Source organism: Podarcis erhardii, assembly GCF_964252035.2.
Source record: "Podarcis erhardii genome assembly, chromosome: 5".
Lineage (NCBI taxonomy): Eukaryota > Metazoa > Chordata > Lepidosauria > Squamata > Lacertidae > Podarcis > Podarcis erhardii.
In genome coordinates, this window is record NC_138509.1 from 35,059,386 (window position 1) to 35,082,282 (window position 22,897).

Consider the following 22,897-nt stretch of genomic DNA (forward strand, 5'->3'; position numbering starts at 1 on the left):
TAAGAATAATTCTAAAGAAGTGTAATTAAATGCCTTTGAAAGAATATACATATAAACAGAGGTGTCCATGTGGCAAATCCAGAGGGTGCTCCTGTACTGATTTACAACTGAAAGAAAATGTCATGCAACTGACATAAATGCATAAGTTCCTTTTAAAAACAATGATTGCCTCAAAATACCCCTTTGAATACTATTTTTTGGTCATAATTCCAACTCTTATATCACTTCCAGTAGACTTTTATAAAGGGCACTGATGAACATCTAGGGAAAGCTGTAAAACATCAAATTGTTCTACAATTATGGTGCTGCCTTCAAAAGTCTCTGTGTGGGTCAGCATTGTATAATGGTACTGATGGTGTCAGCATGAGACCATCGTAGCACCACCACAGGTTACAATGAACTTTTGTAGTCTATCTTGCAGCTTTTGAAAAATGCAGAATCCATGCAGCCTACAAGCTTTAAGCCAATTCTTCTCTATTTCAGCAAAACAATTTATTTGCAAGAATACATAGAGAGCAATCAAAGGCAGGAAGATCTGCCAACACTTTCCATTTATTAAGGCAGAAAAGTGTCAATTACAGTATTAATTTATAGCACACTGAAAAGACAATCATTAACATCTGCCTAAATTATTCATAGCATTTTACTACAGAAAAGGGAGAGAAAAAGAGCAGCAAAGTTTGAATTCATAGGGTGCTGCTAGTCACTGCTGTTTCTAGGAGAAGAGAATGTGTTCCATTGTTAGTCTTTACATAAGTGAAAAGCTTGGCAGGAATTTTAAAGTCCCTCATGAAAAAGAGACCCAGGTTCCACAAAGATTTCTGCAGAACTGTCAAGCTAACATTATTCTAAAAATGTTGGAGACACAGAAAGCCTCTTTTTCAACTGAACAGCATTTGGACCCGTGTGCCCCAAAATGTCAACATTAACAAACCCAGAATTAACAATAACTTTATTTGGCCACCTCATGAGAAGAGAAGACTCCCTGGAAAAGACCCTGGTGTTGAGAAAGACTGAGGGCACAAGAACAAGGGGACGACAGAGGACAAGATGGCTGGTCAGTGTTCTTGAAGCTACTAACATGAGTTTCACCAAATTGAGGGAGGCAATGGAAGACAGGAGTGCCTGGCGTGCTCTGGTCCATAGGGTCACAAAGAGTCGGACACGACTAAACAACAATATTTTATTTTGTATAGACCATGGGCAGGCAAACTAAGGCCCAGGGGCCGGATTCAGCCCAATCACCTTCTAAATCCAGCCTGCGGACGGTCTGGGAATCAGCATGTTTTTACATGAGTAGAATGTGTCCTTTTATTTAGAATGCATCTCTGGGTTATTTGTGGGGCATAGGAATTCATTCAATTTTATTTTATTTTTCAAAATATAGTCCGGCCCCCCACAAGGTCTGAGGGACAGGGAGTCTTCTCTTCTCATGAGGTGGCCAAAGTATTGGAGCCTCAGCTTCAGGATCTGTCCTTCCAGTGAGCACTCAGGGCTGATTTCCTTAAGAATGGATCGGTTTGATCTTCTTGCAGTCCATGGGACTGTCAAGAGTCTCCTCCAGCACCATACTTCAAAAGCATCAATTATTCAGCGATCAGCCTTCTTTATGGTCCAGCTCTCAATTCCATACATCACTACTGGGAAAACCATAGCTTTAACTATACAGGCCTTTATTGGCAAGGTGATGTCTCTGCTTTTTAAGATGCTGTCTAGGTTTGTCATTGCTTTTCTCCCAAGAAGCAGGTGTCTTTTAATAGGGTAAGGCTAATCTCTACTCAGGGTCTAAAGCAGAAATGGGGCAGGAAACATAATTTTGACGCTTCTTGTATGTCAGGTGTACCAAAGTGTCAAAAGAAAAGACTGCTGTGGCAAAGATTGAGTGGACATTTTGTAGCAAACAAAGAATTCCTCAGCATCAACAAGCTACTGTTCTCCACGAGACAAAAGCAAGCTCTAACTTCTGTAACTTAGTACATTTACTGAATTCTGAATTACAAACCAAAAGGAAGAAGAGGGTTTTAGCTCAAACGCTTTGATTCCAGCAACTCCAATACATATTTGTAGCTCCAGGTGCACAAAAGCTTCACTGAATGCAAACCTTTCCCTTCAAAAAAAGAGGGCAGAAATTGTTGTGCATATATGTCTTGTGCGCATTCCATTTATCTATAAAATGTGCTGTGAAAAAAATATTGCCTGCTTAATAAATGAGGCGGTCAACAAAATCATTTACGCTCACTTGCTCCATCAATAGACACCCTTTGTTGATCAAATGTAAATTACTGCCAACTAATTTTAAACTTTGATGTCTCTTGCTTGATATCTGTGTGAAAACATGTTTGTATTTATAGCACGAAAAGGAAGCAGTTCTAGAAAAATAGCTCTATTATCTGAAGAACAAAACAAAAGTTCAAGAACAGCCCAAAATATTCTTAGAAGATTTCAAGTGTTCAGCAAACAATAGACATTTCCTTCAGGACCTAATGTACTTGCTATGGGACAGGGTGAGGGAAGCCAAGGGAATAACTTGCTACACAGGACAACAAAAGTACCAGCTAATTGAAAAAGCTCCACATTATGGATGTATTGTCTACAAACAACAACACTGACTATCTTGTTTTCTGGAAACACACACCTACAAGGTCATAACAAAACCTGAGAGAGCTATTGCTTCTATTTTGCTGTAGTTTTGTTCAACATATTCTCTTCTAATATATCACACATGGGGTTACCATTATCTTCCTCAACAAGGCAAGATTGGGAATATTATACTTGTAATATTCTAAGATAGATTCTTTACACAATCATTGTCACTCCAGCTCTCAACGGCAATTTTCTTAAACTCTAAATGCTTGAATATCGGCAAAGCAAATTTGTTTGTCTTTTCAGCAGGATAACACTCCTGGCTGCCCAGCCTGGCATACACATAGAAACATGAAAATAAAGTTTTATAGAACAGACAAAATTCAATTCAATCAGAAAAAGTCCTGGTAACAACCACAAACCTATTGGTTATTTTTAGTAAAATATGTAACAGTAAGATTATATAATTGAATTTAGGTCTTCTGTCCTTTAATTCTGGTGGGAAAAACTCCACTTTATATATGTCAACCTACTGACTTGTCTACGAGCATTCAGTATCTTGTTCATAAGAGAAGGTTTAGCCATGTGCATGGCTTGGACCTTGAGCCAATCCTACTCTTCTTTTTAATAAAAGTACCCTGTCTTGTTGGGGAAACGGGTGGCGCTGTAGTCTAAACCACAGAGCCTAGGGCTTGCCAATCAGAAGGTCGGCGGTTTGAATCCCAGCAATGAGGTGAGCTCCTGTTGTTCAGTCCCAGCTCCTGCCAACCTAGCAGTTTGAAAGCAAGTCAAAGTGCAAGTAGATAAATAGGTATCACTCCTGCGGGAAGGTAAACGGTGTTTCTGTGCGCTGCTCTGGTTTCACCAAAAGCGGCTTAGTCATGCTGGCCACATGACCTGGAAGCTGTCTGCGGACAAACGCCGGCTCCTTCGACCTATAGAGCGAGATGAGTGCCACAACCCCAGAGTCGTCCGCGACTTGACTTAACGGTCAGGGGTCCCTTTACCTTTACCCTGTCTTGTTACGTGCTGGTTTAAGTTTCAAAACTAGAATTAGCAATTATCTGCTTTCTAACGAGCATGAGGAAGCAGGAGCTCAATATGGTTTTATAGCAAAGCCCCAGGGACCATAACAAGACAACTGATCAACAAGACTGTGGATGGAGATGGAGAAATGCAGACACAACAACACTGGATGCATTTGTGAGTGACATGATCACTCCCCAGTGACCCTCTCTGGCTGCAGGAAACCCAGAAACCTTATTGATCTTCTGAGGAATTCCAGGCAATGAAATGGGCTGGATGGTTAGAGCACAGGTGGCACGAGTCTTGGGTGAATACAGCAGAGAATATGTGAAAGCATATAACCATGGCTACCATGTGGATTGGCAGAATGGAAAGTCTATTCATCTGCCTCTATTGCATCCTCAGAACAGCTCTGGCTGAACAGGCTGGTTAAACCCAATCTGAGGGGGGAGAAACAGCTAATCACTCAGAAGTGCACTGTGATGCATTTACAAAAGCACCAAGAACAAAGCTGCAGACATCTGTATCAAACTAGACACCACAGTTGAGGCAGGTCCTGCAGATCTGTGGGATCAGTTTCAATTCCTGAGGCCTGAGAATAATAAACTGGACATTTGCAGGCAGTGTTAGAAACTCAGATATGTAAGCTAGGCACCAAATGGCTCCTTAAAACAGGGTTATGGCCACCAAAATTGAATGCCTAGTTGCCATTGGGGGCCAGATGGCTCAAAAGTCATATTTTTCAATATGCATTTTTGGTTCCTGAAATTTGTTCTGATTGTGCAAATAAAATACTACAGATAGAATTATTGTTGCTTGTTTGGGAAAACAGGCAAGATCCAAGGATTCCTAGGCATGCACCTCCAGATGGTGGAGACATCAGGTGCCATCCTGGCACCCAGGCATCTTCACTTAGTGACAAGCTACATACAATGCGCCTGGTGCCTGATGAATTTCGAACACTGCTTTCAGGGGTTAAGCTCTGCGAATGCTCTCACCCCATAGTTTAGAGGAGATCGCAGTTTAAACCAGCCTTCCCTCACCTGGTGTCCTTCAGATATTGTTGGCCTCAAACTCCCAGTCTCGGCCAGCCTGCCAATGGTCAGGGAAGACAGGAATTTTAATCCAAAACACCTTGAGGTGTAACCCATATATCTTCAAAATAAGTTTTCACATCACATTTTGGTCTTCAGTTTCACTTCCAAATGATAAGAATCCTATCAATGGACTACCTTATTTCTGCTGTTCTAAGTATTAAAGTTGTGCATAATACACTAAAGCAAGTTATTCTGCTGCAAATATGAAACATAAAAGAAAAACAGTGCAAAAACAGGGGTATGATGGCCATTAATGAGCTAATTATCAGATTTCCAGAACCTGTAAATTACTTTCTGTTGGGGAAAAACCTAAGAAGTGCATACTAATTGTGTGTGACTGGAACAGTCATGCAAAGGCACTGTTAATTAACTTTTAAGTTCAACTTGCTGTGATAGTTGCATTTTATTTACGATCTTGTATACCTCTTTTTAGTCATAATTGTTCTGACAAGTGCAATATGAATGACAAATAGTTGTAGCTGATGTCCAACATGCTAGTAGTGTTCAAAGCCTGTTCCCAGCTCCAGCTACTTAGCCCTTACACATGCTTGCCATTTCTTTTAAGAACAGTTTCACAGGCTACAGCCATAAGTGTGCTCATGCACACCTCTAAGTATTCCATTGTCTAAATATTTAATGTACTGCAAAATAGAATCACTGAGAAAAACTACTTATACATGAGTGTATCCATATAGTGCAATAATCATATGAATTTCCCATATGTTTGAAAATTTCAGTGTAAGAATTCACTGCTGTGATACATATAAACGGCATCCCAAACATAATGCAGTCCTAAAACTGCACCAAGAAAGCAGCTTGTCTGTTCCCCATAAGTTTATAAAATGACAGAATTGTAGACATGGAAGGAACCCCAAGGGTCAACTAGTCCAATCCTCTGCAATGCAAAAAATCACTACTAAAGAATTTCTGGCAGATGACCATCCAACCTCTGTTTAAAAACTTCTGATGATGGGGAGTCCATCATCTTCCAAGATAATCTGTTCCACGGTCAAATAGCTCTTACTGACCAAAGTTCTTCCTAATGTTCAGTTCGAATCTCCTTCCTTGTAACTTGAATCCATTGGTTCAGAGCCTACCCTCTGGAGCAGAAGAAAACAAGCTTGCTTCATTTTCCATGTGACAGCCTTTCAGTTATTTGAGGATGGCTATCATATCACATCTCAGTCTTCTCTTATACAAGCTGGACATACCTAACTCCCTCAACCATTCCTCATAAGGCTTGGTTTCCAGACCCTCTGTCATCTTGGCCACCCTCCTGTGCAGATATTCTAGCTTGTCAATATGTTTCTTAAACTGTGGTGCCCAGATCTGAGCCCAGTCTCTTCCTGTAAAGCCTCTTCCCTTGCAAATGTAAAAGCAGCTCGGTAAGAAAATTTTCAACAGGAAAATGCCCAAAGGAAAGTGGTTTAACCATCTATATTAGTACCAGTTCTCAAACAACTTGGAAAGGAGCTACTTCTCCCTTGCTTCAATTCTCAATCTTGTTTCTCTCCCCCTCCCCCACTTCTATCAAAAACAGTAAATATTTTAGCTTCAGCTGAGAGAGCTGCTTTTTTAAAATGTTATTTCATACTACTGCTTATTGTTTTTTGACTGTAAGTTGCCCTGGACTTTTATGGAGGGGAGGATATAATTGTTTTAAGTAACAAATTGTCACTGAGTGGTTGGACACAGAGGAATAGTGAGAAGAACCAGCTGGGAAACCACCAAGGGAAGAAGGCTTAGAGCCAGGGGAGCAGTGGTAGGATGACAACAACGACTGGTCAGAGGGAGAAGAGGGAGAAGACTGGGAAAGGGAGGTGTTGGAAGCTAAAGATGTAACACAGCTTAGTGAGCTGGGAGAGTCTATGGCAGAGAGAAGTCCAGAATCAGAGGCAGAAGCCAAGGCCAGCGAGTGGGAGGAGAAATGAGGGCAAGAGGCAGACATGAGTCAGGATGGTGAAGAATCATGGGTATCTCCCCCTCCTACTATGCCAACAAGCACCCCTCCTCCCCATATCCCAGAACCAGAAGGGGGCTGAAACGGGCGGAGAAGCGACAGGCTGCATGCAGGTGAAGTGTCTGATTGTGTGGGGAAAGCCCTGGAAAGGAGAGAATTTAGAAAACTCTGGGGAGGCGGGAACTTTCGGTCTCAGCAACTGATTCATGGGATAAGACCTACCAGGAATGAGGTGCAGTGCTCATTAGGCCTGACACTCTGCCAAGTCTGTGGAGATCATGTTTTTGCTTACAAAGAGTTAACTCCCAACTTTGAATGGTCTGATTTACTGCCAACTCGCTCTTTGACATAAATACACAAATAATAAATTTCCAGCATCCACTGTTAGGAAAAAGAGGTGTATGATTGATATTCAGAAGGCAAGAAGGAATGTCAAGTATGCTGTTTCTCACTCTCATCCAAACATGTTTGAGTTAGCAATTACAAGACTCCTGGGCATACTAGCTAAACAGAAGTATCAGCTGGTAAGAGAGACATGGCAAACAAAACCTCCCATAAGAAACTGTTGGAGGCATGCAGCTCATGTGAGAAAAAAATGTGAACACACGTATACATGTTTCATCTGAGTAAATAAAACAATGTTCTCCTTTTTCCTGTCCCCCATTACTTGAAGCTGCTAACAACTCAAAGTACCAAATGCTAGAAAAGATTTGGAAATATTACCAGAATTTCTCTACTGAATTGCATACGGAGGACAATTGCTGCATGACTAACTGTCCAACGTTCTCATTTCCCCTAAATATCTTGGGGAAGGGGAAGGGAAACTTTTCTATCCCGTAGAGAAATGTTGTGCCTGGATGGAATGGCATTTATTTAAGCAATGCAATGCAACTGTATTGCCCAGCACAAGAAACACTGCCACATTCCAGGGACTCACATTATAAATCAAACTCCCTATCAACTTTTGCTTTCATTTGATAGCAAAACTGCTTCTTTGTTTAAGCTACAGAATGGTATCCTTGTTATTATTGGGCTATCTTGCCCAAACAGCTGTGTACTGTACTGCACTTCTCACAGCAAGACATTGCAGTTCACTCAAGCCAAAAGGTAAGAGAGAATGACAGAGTAGTTTTGCAGCAACTAATAACTAGATTTGCAATACATATTTCTCAAATTTCTTTAATAGTTCCCAAATAACAGCCTTGTTAGTCTCCTACCCTAATGAAGACATATCTTGCCCTTTTTGGTTTGCCACAATAGGTCAAATTACTTTTCCTCTTCTCAATCCCTCAATACCTACCAACTTTTAAAACTAAATAGTTAATCCACCCAATGTGCTCTGGTCCATAAAACCTAATGCAGCAATAAAATTATTAAGTCTGTAAAGTATCCCAGAACTTTCCTCCTTTTTCTTGACTACCCAATCTCTATCCACCTATACATTTCAAGGTTGCAGTTGCCTTTTATTATATGCCTAAAAAGAGGAACACATAGTTTATGCTGTGAGGATTCCACTAAACCTGTAATCGCATTACATTCTTTGTAGTCTCAAATAATTCCCAAAAAGCCTTTATCACTGTTACCCTTTTGCTCCCTCTCTAAACTGAAAACTTGTCTGGTGTCTTCAAGAGATATAGAAAGGCTAGATATCAGTGCTGACTGGTGAATGTTGGTGTCAGACAAGGAATCACTCACTTCATTTCCTGTACATCACTGTAAGTTTACCAAGTACTAAAATCCATTTGTCGTTTCATAAGCTGGACATTTTATCTTGACAAAACTCAGGGTTTCACTTCCCATTTAGGTGGTGCTCTGCTGAAGTGACTAAGCGGAACCTCCTGTAAGTAAAAAATGAACAGTGGTATTTCCTTTGGTAGACCTTTGGGCAATATTCCACTAACGAGTCTCGTCAGTGCAAGGATTTTGACTTCTACAACAGGCCTTTCCTACCCTCTTCTCCACCCACACGAGTCCAGCACCTACCTCAAATCTTCTCCAGAAGGTTGAGGGAACCCCTGGAATAGATTTAGGGGCATGGGGAAGGAGAAAAGGATTAAGTTCTGTTGCACAAGCAGAAATCCTTATGCTGATGAATGGCTCCCCTTAATGCTATTCTGGATTCCAACCTTTGACTTTGAAACCAATTCCTTTCTTGCTTGGATAGTTATGAGTGGATGCCAAATGTGAAAACCAAGGGAGTACAATCAGAGTTCATTTAATTAGACACCTGAAAGGTTGTTTTCTATTATGACGAGAAAGTGTATTCTCCAGACACAAAGAAAGCAATATTGTTTTACATGCCCAATGGGTCTCCCCATAGGATTTATTATTATTATTCTGTTATAAGCACTTGTTGTGCTACATTTTGGAATTAAAAAGAACATTTATGTTGCTGAACAATGATTTATCACATTTTTTAAAAACGTAGGAAATATAGGTCTGTGTTACAGACAGAGTTCAAAGATTCATATTGCCCCTATTAGGAAGAAAAATACTTAATTACCAACCTACATTGCAGAGCCCAGACACTGAAAAATGCTGTGGCACCTTTGAAAAGGTCTAATTGCTTTGAGCCTCCTTAGGCTAGAGTCCAAGCACGTATCTTTACAATTCCTTTCAGTACACTGGTGGTAGTTCTGCAGAACATTTCACAATACTTATGTTCTAATCGGTATATAAATAGGTCTCTTCTGGTTTGGCGGAGCAAGAGGAACTTCAATAGCATGGTGAGTTATTACTTTAAAGCAAATGAAAGATTGCACCAGACGTTGACATAGTATGCCAAGTCAGCAGTAGGAGGTCAAAGGTTCATTACAAGAAAATTTCGTGAACTTAAGGAGCAGTCTGAGATGGCAAGTGAGACAGTCTACCTAAAAGGGCACAATACTGTAGAGCAGGCATGTCCAAAGTCCCTTTCAGGGGCCTAATTCGGTCCGCCAGTCGGTTTAATGCGGCCCCCGCGGCAGCGTATGTCCTGGGGTAAAATCCTAAAGAAAAGCTCAACAATTTTGGTTGGCCCTCACGCATGTTCCCTTCAGCAAACCTGGCCCTCTTTGAAAAAAGTTTGGGCAACCCGCTGCAGAGGCAGAAGTCTACTGCTGCTGGTTGTCACAAACTTCAGTTGATTACATAGCTATTACATATAACACACATACTCATGGCTCAACCCTATGCACAATCATTTCAGTCTTTCAGAAATGAGATGTACATGCATGGGTAGTCATGCCAGGATACTACCACAATTGACAGCACTGAAGTAATGACCAGAGTAGCCCCCAAAACTGATGCTACAGAAGTGGGCTGCCTACCCATTTTTGTCAGAAACCCAAGACCCAGCCTGGATCTAGAGGTGGGGTTTATTGCTTTATTTTTACTGATAATGCTAGTGTTTCTGTCCCAATTTCAACCATTCATTTTACACTGCAGTACCTACTGTGTTATGGAACCGTGGCTTTTTTTTATCCATATACTGCCAAGTTGTGTTAACTTTTATATAGAAGGAAAGAACTGCATACTAAGATACCACCCAAGATTTCAACACATCATCAGCAGTGGTGCAATCATGTAAACCTGAGGAAAAGCACAATGCAAATCTCTGTGGTTTTCCAAGCTAACACGATTGCTAACCATTTTTATCTGAAAATGGATAACATGAAATGAGCACTAGATTTCTGCTAGACTCCACTGGATTACCAAAAGTGATTTTTAAGTTGTAATAATAATAACAGCAATAATAGTAGTAATAATAGTAAGAGTAAGAGTAATAATAATAATAATAATAATAATAATAATAATAATAGCTGTTGTTGTTGTTTATATGCCACCCATCTGACTGGGCTGCATAGCCACTCTGCTCTGGGTGGCTCCCAACAAAAAATAGTAAAAGATCAGATAAAATGTGGAAATTAACAGGTAAGGAAACATCAGGAAAGGGGGGGAAGTGCCATCTGAATGCAGTCATTGTGACAAGTGACAGCATTGCGTCACTATGGATGAGGCATGAAGCTTATATTATTAGAGACTCATCAGCCAGTGAAACCACACATACTAGAATCAGCAAACTTTCCTCATGTTATTTGATGAGAGCACATGAATCATCAAAGACATTTTTCAATCTCTTTACACAATCATCAGCTAACACGAGACCTCATGCAGCACCTTGTACAACATGTCAATATGTTGTGCTTGTGCTATGTTCCACATTTTGCTAACTCCTGTGCAACACTTTACAAAACAGTACCACTGCCAGAATTCTTTCCATTGTTAACATCGGGAGTATTAGAGAGGATACTACTTTTAGTATCAATTTTAATAGTCTGAGTGCACAAAAACTGTAAATAGAAGATTTCTTATTCCCACACTCCTCAATATCATTGCAACCAGCCTCTTCTTTAGATACAGAAAATATATATACTGTATGGATACCATTGCTAACCACAAAAGACAGGAGACAAGAAATGAAAGGTAACAAAAATTTGCAGAAAGGGTTATGCAGTACTAAAAAAAAAGAAGTATTTTAAAGTGCTGTAATATGTAGTACTATTTATCTGAAAGACTTTCTATACAGTCTACATATATTGCTTTTTTAAAAAAAGAAAAAGAAAACAATCAAGAAAGTACTCATTATTCAGTTTTAATGACAACGTTCTAGAGACACACTCTAGACACTTGTTGATGTATTTTGCAGCTCAACCATAAGAGAAATTCCTGATTTATAGGACTTATTTCCAAGTTAAAGTGTTATTAGTATTGCAATCTTAGCCACAACAAGCTACCTGGCATTCGCAATTTCAGCAGAACGTGTTAAAGCCAACAACAAAATTAACCCACATGTTAAGCAGGAAGTGGCAGAGAAGGTACTAGAAACATCACTATGAAAGACTGCATTAATATTTGAAGCACTACTTTAGGTGAACACTGCTGTGTGTCATTCCCTCAAACAGCTGCCAGATCTTAACTGTCAGGCTGATCCTATGCATACTTACACAAATGTAAGCTCTATGTCCAGTGGAGGCAACTTCGAAGTAAGGAGCATATATTTTCTATCTTTGTAATACAGCATATAGACCATACCACCTTCTATTAATAAATCACCCCTTCAAGAAAATAAAAGCCCTATAATGACAGACAGCAACCCCCTGCTGTTGACAACAATAATCATAAATTCACGTACTGGCTCATTCCTTTGGTTTTTGACAATCCAAGCTTGTGGGTGCATTTCTTGCAAGATGAAACATAAAATAGGAATAGAAAATATATGTGAAAGGGAGCCCTATACTAGCAGCTGTCCACAAGTTGTTGGACTCCAACCCCAGTCAACACTGTAAGAAATGACGGGTGCTGTACTCCATCCAGCACCAACTAGAAGAGTTTGGGGTTCCCTACTCCTGCCCCATAATATGCTCTCCTGTTCAGCATTATTTATTAATGGAACAGATTTATATCATACTTTCTGCTATCTAGGTCTCTAAAATAGCTTACAAACATGTTTGGATAAAATGTATCTTCTGAGCAAGGACAGGCCTTAATCTTATAGATAACCTATTTTCCAGGTTATCTTTTAGCATTCAATCAGACCTAGCAATCAAAGTTAAATATCAAAAACCTAAAGAAGAAAGGGAACTACTGATGAACTACAACACACAGGTCCAAGTTTACGACTTATTTTGCGAGGAAGCTAAGCTAACACAAACTTGTTTTTAGATGTCAAACTATTAGCAAAATAAAACTATCAGATATATTGATTATCTTGTGTGGCAAAGCTAAAGCAGAAACCTATGTGCAGCAGAGTACTGAATAAAGATATAAGACTCCAGTCCTTAGCACACTTGCAAGTGCGGTTCATTGAAATTGCCAGGAGTCTCTTTCAGGTAACCTCATTATAGTCAAGTTGTAAGAATCTTGATTATGAGTTGAATTCCCTGCTGTGCAGAGTTCACAGTGAAAACTCTCATGCCAGCTCTTCAGATCATCTTCTGTAACTGAAAATTGCATTATCTCACTTAGCTGTTATTAACCATTATTAATATTTCATACAAAGCCACAGCTGGAATGCAGTAAGCTCAGGAGTAATCTCAACTACAAAAGAGAAGAGGGTGTGGGAAGAAAAAGGACCTAACATTCTTTTACTTTGAAGCACTTTTCAAAGCAAAAACTCCACCCCTCCAGAAGAATTGTTTAAATATCATGTTTATTATTGTTTCCAAATCAAAGACAACAGCTTCTAAACACAACTTTATCTGCTGCAACAGCAGATGAACAAGTGACTTTTACATCACATCTGCAGTTCCTGTGTGCAACATTTGGAACTGACTTGGGATGGGTGGAGAGACTTTATGGTACAATGGCATCTAGGACAAGTAGCAATGTTAAAGTTCCTAGTCCGTTCATGCAGAAACTTTCTTCCGTGAGCAATCAAGTTTCAATAGTTTGAAAAGCCTTAAATAAAGGGCAGCTGGCCACCCGGTTTTATAAGCAGGCAAATCACTGCCAATGCTAACATGTGAAACTCAACTAAGCTGCTCTGTATTGTGTACAAATAGTTGCTAGCTCAATGAGTGCTACTTGACCCAGAGGACTGAGGTAAGCCACATGCTCTGCTCCTACCATCATAACAAACCTTCTGCTAGGCAGAAGTCCTACTATGCAAGATGCACGGAAACATAGGAAACTGCCTTATAACTGGGTCAGACCAGTAGCCCATCTAGGTCATTACCTTCTTTGCTGATTGGCAACAGTTCTCCAGGACTCGATACAGCAATTTTGCCCAGGCTTAACAAGAGATGCTATGGATTACAGGCTTGTTAGCTGCTACATTTATACTAGAGCAAGTGGAAGATAAGCCAAAAATAATTAAATGCAAGCTCCTCCTACAATTCTTTTCAGCTTCCTAACTAGGCCGAAATCCCACTGTTACACAACGTAATAGCATCAACTGTCTTCCCAAGCTCCTTATTGCAATACACAAGTTCTCAAACTCTCATTGCCTACTGATCAGGAGAACTGACCAAGATTTTGTTATACTCTGTGGAAAGCTGTATTTACTGTTAATTATTCTTCTAGTCAGCAGAGAGTGGGGCACAGAGGAAAGGATTAACTCCACTTCTAGAAGGCAAGGTCAAAACGGTATTAAGCTTCCTGTGACCATCCAGAAGAGGAGGGGGTCAGTCCCCCAGTCCATAGACTTGGTCCTAGCAATAACAGTGTCTCCCACAGACAACTCTAGAGCAGTGGCAAACCAGAACTAGGTAACTAGAAGAGAACAAGGAACCCAGAATAAATCTGAGATAGAATAGTGAAAGGAACACTGCAAAGTGCAGAAGATACAAAACAGAAATCTCTCCCCACTTCATAATATTCCAGGCTGAACTCACAAGGCAGGGCTATCTGCTCCAGAGGAACACTTCATGGTAAATTCAACTTTCCACTGTCAGTCAGCCGAGGACTGGAGCACACAGGAAAAGTTTTTCAGAAGCAGTATCCACAAGACTAGGTGGGAGAATTTCCAGTCACAGGACCTGCTGAAGGACCCTCCTGCTAAAGGCCACCTCGTCAAGGACATATTTGTCTCCCTTGTAGAGTCTCCCAAAGATGAAGCAATGGGCTTAGCGGTTGGCTAAGATAGAATGGGTCACAGTGCCTAAGAGAATAGGCTGAGACTTAGAATGGTAGGTACACCAGTGCTATACATTCCCTGACCAACCAGTTAATGGTTCCTCTGGACACTTTCTTTGCCCTGGGCCTCTGCCTTGTAAAACACAAATAGGGATTCTGTGCATTTCAACTCTTTGGTACGTGACAAATAGATCCAGACTCCCCTCCGGACATCCAGTTTATGCCATTTCTTTTCCTATGCTTTCTTTTTTCTTTTCCTAGCTTTTTCCTAGCTTTGAGAAGTCAAGCAATATAGACCCCAGGAACGGTTGACAACTAGAGTTCACCTTGGGTAGGAAACTGAGATCAAGATGCAAGGCAACCCAGTTCAGGATAGATGCCACATAGTTCCTGACTGACTGATTGATAGCACCCACAATTTCCCTATCTGCTCATGGAGGCAACTGCCACCAGGAACACAAACTTCCACATAAGCTCATGTGGGATGGAACCCAATGATTTGAAGGAAGATACCATGAAGGTCCTCTGCATAAAAGGAGACATCCCAGTCAGGAGGTATGTGGATTACCAGAGGGGAAATTATGGAAGCCACTCACAAAAACTGAGATGTACTCTGGTACCCACATAATGCTATCCAGGGCCACTGGCTGGTGTTTAAAAATGTTGGGAGCAAGGCCTTGCTTCAGATCTGCCTTCAAGAAATCCAAGACTACTGGGACTCTAGCCTCCAAATGGCAGACTGTGTCACGTGCACCTCTGGAAAGCCTTCCACAAAAAATGTTGCAAAATGTGTTAGCAAAATGTGGAACATAGCACAAGCATGCATATTGACATATTGTACAAGTTGCTGTATTAGGTCTTGTGTTAGATGATGATTGTGCAAGAGACTGAAAAATGTCTTGTGCTTGCAGAAACACTCCTGAATTTCATTTCTCTTTTCTTGCCTGAGAGTTTTATATTAAGCCTACCACAGAGCAACTGACTTGGTTCCCATGCAATGATGTTATCATGTGCGCTCATCAAACAATGTGAGCAAAGTTTGCTGATCCAAGTATGTGTGGTTTCACTGGTTGATGAATCTCTACTAATATACCGTTTTTCGCCCTATAGGACACACTTTTTCCCCTCCAAAAATGAAGGGAAAATGTGTGTGCGTCCTATGGGGCGAATGCAGGCTTTCGCTGAAGCCTGGAGAGCGAGAGGCGTCGGTGCGCACCGACCCCTCTCGCTCTCCAGGCTTCAGGAAGCTATCTGCAAGCCTTGCGCGCCCGGCGGGAGTTCCCGCAGGCTCGCAAGGCTTGCGGGCAGCAGCCTGCAGCGCGGAGCACGGGGCGCCCTCCGGAGGACGCCCCGTGCTTCATGCAGGTGTCCGCAAGCCTTGCGAGCCCGGTGGGAGTTGCCGCCGGGCTCGCAAGGCTTGCGGATAGCAGCCTGTTCTGGGGGCTGGGGGTCGGGGGAAGCTTGGGCTTCCCCCGCCCCAGCCCCGCGGCTGGGGGGGGGAATATATTTTTTTTATTCATTTCCCCCCCCAAAAAAATGAGGTGTGTCCTATGGGCCAGTGCACCCTATACGGCGAAAAATACGGTAATGTGCATGCATAGTGATGCATAATCTCATATATCCAATTAGTAGATACTTGTCAGTGACTATGTTGAGGAATCCCTCTTCTAGCAATGTGTGTTGTTCAAACTCCCGATGCAGAGTTGGAGCTAGTGCATGTGTAGAACTGCCCTTGGAAAAGCCCAGGCATAATGGAAGTCACCATGCCAGAATGGAAAGTCCAAAAACCATGGTCCCCACAGTGCAGAGCCACTAGAAGGACCTGGGCCCAGAGAGCCCTAGTCTGGGTAGAAGAGTTGTATGCACCTTGGGGTCCCAGAATCTGGACACAAAGAAGTCCATTTTCTTGTTGTTCGTGGCAAATGGATCAACCGTGGGAGGCCCACCTTTGTTTATGATGGATTGAAACACTACTGGATAGAGATACCACTCCCCTGATCAATCTCCATTCTGTTCAGCTAATCCACCTTGATGCTGTGGATTACCCAAATGTGTTCTACTGAAATTACAAGGAAATGTTCTTCCTTGTAGGACAGTAATAAGTTGTTTCTGTTTGATCAGATCAACAAAGGCTAGGAGGATTAAGTAGACAGACCTCAACTCTAGTCAGCTGATGGGAGTGGGCTGCCTTCTCCACACACACTTGGACAAAGCTGCCTCTCCATCCAATCAAGCTGACATCTGGAACAACCCTGAGCAGTTTTGGGAAGTACAATCACCACTGGAGGAGGTGGTGGCGGCGTTCCCTAGACAGACATACCAACCAACTTCCCAGCTATCAAGGTCTGGAAGGGCAGAAGAAGCCATTGCAGCGAATGTGGCATGGAACCGCCCTAGGGCAGCAAGTTGATGACTGCCATGGAGCCCTGAAGGCAAGCAAAGTCCATGGTCTAATGGTTAAAACTTGGAATTGGCCAGTTCTCTCTCTTTTGAGCAGTGCTTATGGTCACCTCAAGATGTTGAATTTAATGTTAAATGTTGAGAGAACTCTTCCAGTGATTCTTATCTGAAGGAGCATGGGTTCATGATGAAAAAAATAACCTGAACATTCCTGGTTGATTTGGTGTAGGAAAGACCCTGATCATCTTACCATTGACACAAGGATACGAGTATACCCCTATGAGCCACAGCTGGGCCAACAGTGCCAAGGACTGAAGAACAACTCACACACCCTCCCCCTACAAAAAAGGTATGGTGGACAACCTTGATTTAGATTATTGATTGCCTTACCAGGGTTTGAGCCACAGGTTATGTCCCTGCAGCACTTTCTGGAAGAGCTGATGAAGAAAAAGAGAAAGATGGTGGGGGGAATGAATGTTCCCTTTGTCTCTTTGATCTATGCTCTCAGTGCCTAGGCAGGCATGAAATACATTCGGCAAGTGTTTCTTTCATAACCTCTTCATTAAGCCAGCCCAATATCTCTGTGGGCAAGTGGATCTGATCCCCTGAAGGATTCACTGTCCTTGCAGCAGGGCTATCCCCAGATAAAAGCTCCTGTCCTTTGCTACATGTCTGAAGTTTCCCTCCATCCAAGGAGATGATGCCTCACAAGCAATGGACTCTTCTCACTAAGAGACATGATGGGCCTTCAATTCCTTCCCTACACTCTCAAAACATATAGTCTGTATTCCCAAGCAACTGGCATGGGCCAAAGTTTCCTGCTACAACCTGCCTCCTTACTGTTTTTAGAGATGGTGAGGAGACACAGAGCTGCCTGGAGCACATTCCTTGCCTATCAACCTGGCCCCAAAGAAACAGAGCACCAACATGAGCTAGCCATGCTGTGTTTAGCACTGGCCCCAATTTTTTGTTTGCTCAGGAAGAAGGGGGGGTGGAAGGACAGATACATGCTAAGCTGTACAAAAGCATGTTGTTGTCCCTCTGCATGGTGGTACGCTAGGGAGGGGAAGAGCCAGAAGGGGCCTCTAGATATACCCTCCCCTTAATCTGGATCCCTGTCTCTCCTGGCTACAACGCTGGGGTGAACAAAAGATAAAATAAGAAGCTTCCCTTCCTTCAAAACATGTGATGCTGGAGAGCAAAGGAAAAGGGAAAGGAAAAGGAAAGGGAAAGAAATCATAACTGCTCCTGCCTGCAAAGCACACAGACCTAAAAATTAGTCATGCTCTCTAATTGAAAGAGTCAAAACTGTGGGGGAAAGGTTCCTTCCTCTTCTGGGCAGCCACAGCAAACCGTTTTTTAAAATATAGTTTTGACCCTGCCTTCTAAAAGCAAAGTTAAACTTTTTGTCTATGCTCCACTCCTCCAGTGACCAAGAACTAGGTATAGTATTAAAAAAATGCTTTACAACCACAGAAGATCTTTGACAATTCTAACAGTGCATGCAACATGGCATGTGATATGGTTATTTAAATGTTCTCCTAAGAACTGATACCCATAGCACTGCTAAAAGAGACTAACAGCACACTAGCCAGGTCCAATATTTCCCAAACACACCCCTCTCCAACCTTCACATTAACCTCAGATAGTACACAAATCTTCTTTCCCAATCAATTTCCTCTATGGTGAAAACTCTAATTTTAATCTTAGCACACCTTCAGATAGCATGCTAAGGCTACAACTCTAATAATTTCTACTCAAAAGAATTGACAGGGATTGCTTCTACATAAGTGGGATTAGAGCTGCTTCCTAAGCAACTAGTTCAAAGCCAACATCAGGTATGAACTCAAATGATGGCTTTATGCCAGAGGCGTAGCTAAGGGGCAGCTAGCCAGGTTTTTTGCCCTGGGTGAAGTCTCCAGAGGGGTGTGCCATTGAGGCTCCCAGCTTGTGTGTGTGCGTGTGTGTACACAAATGCACATGGGGGGATAGCCAAACTGAGTCTTTGGCACGGGTGAAATAAAGCCTAGTTTTACCCCTGCTTTATGCCATCACCCAAAGCCCCTCATCTGCATGGTATCTAATATTGCCGCACTGTGCATGTGCACTGATATAAATGCACACAAAGCAGTTTAAGGGAACAACAGGTGTTATCTAGTTTTCACTGCAAAACATCCCGTAGCCTCCTGTTCACACACACAGTTAAAACCTTACTACTCTTAACCAGAATCACCAGCCCCACCTCATCCCACTTCCTGCCTTATATATTTACCCCAGGCTGTAACCCTATGCACACTTGAGCGTAAACCCATTTAAGTCACTGGGACTTCATAGGCCCAGCCTTTCTTCAAAGCTGCTGTCTCACCCCACTCACTCACACACAACCCTGGCCCTGTAACTGCCTCCAGTCATAGTATTAAGAACCTAAGAGCTGCCTTTGCAGGATCAGACCAAAGGCCTACCAAGTTAAGTCCAGCTTTCTGTTGGCCAAGCCAGCTGATACCTGGGGGAGGTGATACCTGGGGGAGGGAAACCCACAAGCGGGGCGGAAAGCACAACAGCACTCTCTGCCGTCCACGTTCCCCAGCAACTGGTCTCACGAAATACTTCACCTGGTCACTTCAGACGGGCAAGGCGTGTGTACACAACAGCTCTCGACTCGACCGGCTCCTGGCTGAGGCGACGAGGCCCCTCTGCCTCAATTCCCTCCTCCTCCTCCTCGGCCCCCCCCCATATCGTAGCAACTCACCTGGCCAACAACCGCAACCCCGTCCTACGTAACACACCAGCCGCACCTCGACCTCGGCCGCCGGAGTTGCTGCTCTCCTTTCCTCGCCAGCGCGCGCCCCGCCCCGGCCGCATCTCCTCGCTCGAGCAGAAACCCCGCCGCCCTCAGCCGCCCCGACGTTGCTACCAGAGCGAAGGCTTAATAGGAGGACGAAAAAATACCACCACCACCACCACTATTACTACTATTACTGCTGCTGCTGCTGCTGCGACTAGCTGGAGTGCAATTCCTCAAGTGTCGACCCCCGCTCTCCCGGCCCCCTCCCCCGGCCACTCTTGCAAACATCCCAACCCCACGCTCGCGCCTCCCTCGCCCCCAACTTCGGCGCGTTTCGCCTCTGCTCCCGCCTCCCCCCCTCCAGCCACCAGTTCGCATATGTCTCCAAACCTGGCCCTCTGCCCGTGCTCCCCTGACGCGTCAAGAGCTATATTGGGAATCCCGGTTGCTCCCGCTGGCGCCGCTGGTTAGCCAGCGGGCGGCGGCGGCGGGGGGGGGGGAGGTTCCCGAGGGGACCCACCGGGCACTCACCTACCTTCCTCTTCCGTGGGCCGCTTTCCCTCCGGAGGCTCCCGGTTGCCGGTGCCTGGCGTGCAGCAGCAAGCAGCTGTGGTTCTGCAGCAGGCGCTTCTCCGCCGGCTGGGCTAGCTCGCGACGGGATGGAGGAGGCTTCTTTGGACGGGGCTGCCTCGCCTCCTCGCCCGCCAGCAACACGGGGAGCGCGCGGCGGCGGCGGCGGCGGCGGCGGCCCGTGGGGTCTCGGACGGAGGCGGAGGAGGAGGGGACTGTCGGCCGGGCGGGCGAGCAGGCAGGCAAGCAGGGAAAGAGGGAGGGAGGGAAAGCGACGGCTCCGCCACGTGACGGGCCGTGTCATCCTGCGCAGCCATCTTGCGTCCTTGCCGCGCCTCCTCCTGGAAGAAGGCGGCGGCGACAGGGCAGCGGCATCCCGGCGGCCTCGGAGCTGGCTTCCCAGGCGCGGCCTAGAAAGAGGAGGCGGCCCGGGGAAAAAGGACGTGATGCATGCAAGGGTGGCTACTCGGCCGGCTTGTAGGGGCAGCGGGAGACCCGCCGGCGCCGCTTTCTATAGGCGGAAAGCCGGTGACTTGACTCGGGTGTGAAAGCCGCCAGGTTACTCGGGACCTCACCTACCTCGCAGGGTTGTTAGTGAGGATGAAATGGGGGGGGGGGGAGAAGCATGTTGAGTTGAGCTCCTCGGGTGGCCAAGCGGGGTGTCCGTGTGAGTAGGAATTAAAAAGGGACAAACCATCGACTGGGGAAACCCAACTAGGAGCTGCGAGTACGTGTGTGCGCGCTGTTTGAGTGGTTTGCTCAAATAGTCCCCTGGGCATAATGGAGCAAATGTGCGCAGGGTTGCATCTTCAGCCTATTCACTTAACTGAGCAGTGAATCCCACCGGGTTCCAGAACTCCTAAACAAGGGTGTGAAGGGTTGCGTCCTAACATGGCAGGCATTTGAAAGCGTGAAGCCTTTCCCTGTATATACGGATTGGGGTTAGGTGGGAGTTTCAAGCTGCTGGTATTTCTGCATGGCAGCTTACTGTTAAAAGATTGCTAAAGCAAATTACATTCGCTTACAGAGAGTGAGAAGTTATCCCAGGGTTCAAATAAGTTTTCTTTGTTTTGTACAGTAGTATCTGTTTCCAAGCAAGCATGTCCCTAACATATATCTAAGCTGTAGAATAGGAATTTCTGACACCCTGTATATGTGAGAAGACTTGTGCACAAAACAGTATTTTGATCACCCCAGGCAACCCCCCCTGGTTTTGGGAGTTTGATCTGGAGTAATTCTGCTGGTGCAAAGTAGTAGTGGTTTTATTGGAGAGGAGGAACGAGACTATGTATACTAATCGCTTCACTGACATAAATAGCAATAGACAGTGCCTGGCGTTTATAAATAGCTCCATTTCCTCAGTGATGAAACCACTTCAACATACACAATTTTTGTAATACTTCAGATGATGCTAGTCTGTAAAGTAAACTTTACCAGTCTTATAGACTAGCAGGATAGAAGTTGAGAGAACAGTGACTTGTCTGAAACCACCTGAAAAGGTGATGGCTGAAATGGGATTTGAACTGCGAATTGTCTAGCTTACATTCATAGTCACTATACTATAATGCTTCCTCACAGTCCTTTTTTTTTCAGGGGATACCTCTTTTGTTGTTAAAAAGTGTGGCACTTGACTTACTGTAACAACTCATGGTGAGTACCTGCACCTCTTTCTTTTTGGTTAAAAAGTGTGATACTTACTGTAATAGCTTCATGGTGAATACTGACACCTATTTTTCTAGAAAAAAACACCGCTTCCTCATAACAGTTTAAGTATGGGGGGTTGCTTTTAAATATAAAATGTAAACAATATGGAAAGGCACCCTTCGTATTAATTACATACATATTTTTAATACCAAAGTACATTCTCTATTTCCCCCTATAAATAAAATCATCCTGAAATCAGTATATCTGACCTAGAATCTTTTCCACTCACACTCTGCTCTCTAGGAAGGAAGTATTTCACTATGGTGGGTGAACCTAGAAGGGGATGTATGATTACCCTTCCCCCTCCCGCCCGCCAATTCTCAACAAATATATCTAAAATGTCCAGACATTGTTGGGAGGGGAGAGGTTAATATAACAATACAGGCAGTAACTGGCATAAAAGGAACCTTGAATAACTGTTTTTAGATACAGATAGGTAGCCATGTTGGTCTGCCATAGTCAAAACAAAATAAAAAAATTCCTTCCAGTAGCACCTTAAAGACCAACTAAGTTAGTTAAGCTCATACCTAGAACTAACTTAGTTGGTCTTTAAGGTGCTACTGGAAGGAATTTTTTTATTTTGTTTTGTTTTTAGATAGCAACCATAGCATATGACAGTTGTACAAATGCTTATACTTCAAAGTCCAATAACTTTAATAAGCTTTAGACCTAGCTCTATGACAAATAGTTCAGTAGTTACGGAAGAGAAACACAAAAGGCTACATCACAAGGAAGGACAACAAAGAAGGGACTTTGAAAATAATTGGAATGGGGGTGTATAGAAAGAACAAGGTGTGATAAATTGGATAAAAGGAGAATAAGCACTTAGCCAATGTCAGGTGTTGACTTGAAATTTTTGCAGTTCATCTCTCCTCCATAAATTCAACAACTAATGGGCTGTAAAATTGACTATATAATACAACTAGTGTTCAGTGCTTGACATACTCAACCAAAGAGGTGTCCTCTGTAAGTAAGCAAAATACTTGGGGAGAAACATGCAGGAGTTTTTATTATTATTTTCAATTGCTTGTGCTTCCTTTTTAAGGAAGGTCACTGCCCACAAGGTGAATCTTGGTTTTAGCAAATTCAGGGTATGTCTACACTATCATTCATTGTCACATTTCATTTCCATTTATCCTAAAACTGCCACTCACTTTT

General features: G+C 43.3%; 1 protein-coding gene across 9 annotated transcripts in view; it reads right to left on the bottom strand.

Moving 5' to 3' along the window:
• The window catches only part of SGMS1 (sphingomyelin synthase 1), a 69,114-nt gene extending 48,835 nt beyond the window's left edge, over positions 1–20,279 (bottom strand). For 3 of the 9 annotated variants that reach the window (XM_081861912.1, XM_081861913.1, XM_081861908.1), the window contains exon 1: positions 20,001–20,279. The gene's annotated coding sequence lies outside the window, so the exon portion shown is untranslated. Of the gene's footprint in view, positions 1–19,292; positions 19,366–19,429; positions 19,776–19,996 lie in introns of those variants that run through there. The other 6 variants (XM_081861914.1, XM_081861909.1, XM_081861915.1 and 3 more) reach the window with 4 other exon arrangements.
• Between the last annotated feature and the right edge of the window lie 2,618 nt (positions 20,280–22,897).